Source organism: Echinops telfairi, unplaced genomic scaffold, assembly GCF_000313985.2.
Source record: "Echinops telfairi isolate 266 unplaced genomic scaffold, ASM31398v2 ScPeMD7_23;HRSCAF=83, whole genome shotgun sequence".
NCBI lineage: Eukaryota > Metazoa > Chordata > Mammalia > Afrosoricida > Tenrecidae > Echinops > Echinops telfairi.
In genome coordinates, this window is record NW_022103920.1 from 18507589 (window position 1) to 18508887 (window position 1299).

Here is a 1299-nt window from a genome sequence, read left to right on the forward strand (position 1 = left end):
AACATTGCTTACTGTCCACGATTCTTTCTGTGTGATGGGAGACTAATGATTTGGATGTTGTGTCAAAAAAATCTTAAAACATTTAAAAGTTTTATTGGCATATGATTCATGTCATACAATTTAATCATTCAATCATATTAAGAAAAGATGCACAATCATTATCACAATCAATCTCAGAACATTTTCTTCTTTCTTGTACTCATTGTCGTTAGCTCCCCATCCCTCACCCTGACCTCCAACTTTCTTCGCTGTAATTAATCCAGTTACTATCTTTATAGATTTACCTATCCAGAAAATCATAAACAAAAACAAAAACAAGAAACAACAACAAAAAAGCCAATGCCAGAATAAAACAGAGAAATACTTAATTGAGAAGCAAGCAGAAAGTATTAAAACGGAAACGACTTTAAAATGGGTCAGAAGGGAGATCAAATGATTAGGTGCCACATTTTAACCTAACTTGATCTGCTGTAACAGGCTTTACAATTATAATTATCCCTAATTGACAGGCAAGCGAGTCACATCCATGGACTATGGTCTGAGGGAATTCACTGGAAGCTTACTACATGTGGGGGATGGACTTGGGGCTTCCATTGTGTTAAAACTTTGAGGGTCCCTGTTTACGGTTATCCCCACTGCTGTTCCTGCTGCAGCTGCTGATAGAGACGGGAGGTCCAGGTGGAGACAGCCGCAGCAGCAGGTATGGAACAAGAGGAAGTGAGTAGGGAAGGGGCCCATTTTTTACATTTATTTCTAGATATTTTCTAGTTTTTAATAACTTAGTAATTTTTTTCAGTCTCTCCTCATTGCTCATAGATAACAACGGATAGATTCTTTAGATTTTTTTTTTAAACTGAAACTACCTTATTGCCTGAATATTAAAACAGTATTAAGCCTTCTTTTCTGATGTGAATGCCTTTCAGTTCGTTTCTTGTTTTTAATCATGCTGGCTAGGACCTTCAGTACAATGTTGAATCGAAGTGGTAAAAGCAGACATTCTTGTCTTTCCCCTGGCTTAGACGAAATACATTTTATATTTGTCTCAAGTAAAGGAGTCCTAGTGGTGCAAAGGTTACTAATTAGCTTTTACCTGAACCCACTAGCTGATCTGGTGATCTGGTTTTTTGCAGACTAGAGTTTCAGAAACCCCATGGGGCTGTTGTTCACTCTCGTACATGGTGGCTGTGAGTAGGTCCTGCTGAGTGGCACATGACAGCAAAGCAACAGAAGTATCAAAGTGCTTGGCTTCTCAGATCTGTGCTCAATTAGCCATAGGGAGTGCTCTAAGAGTTAAAAAAT

At 38.3% G+C, this 1299-nt stretch overlaps 1 protein-coding gene across 2 annotated transcripts in view; it reads left to right on the top strand.

The window, feature by feature from the left end:
• The window catches only part of GRM8 (glutamate metabotropic receptor 8), a 939770-nt gene that overhangs the window by 631797 nt on the left and 306674 nt on the right, over positions 1–1299 (top strand). The window lies entirely within an intron of this gene.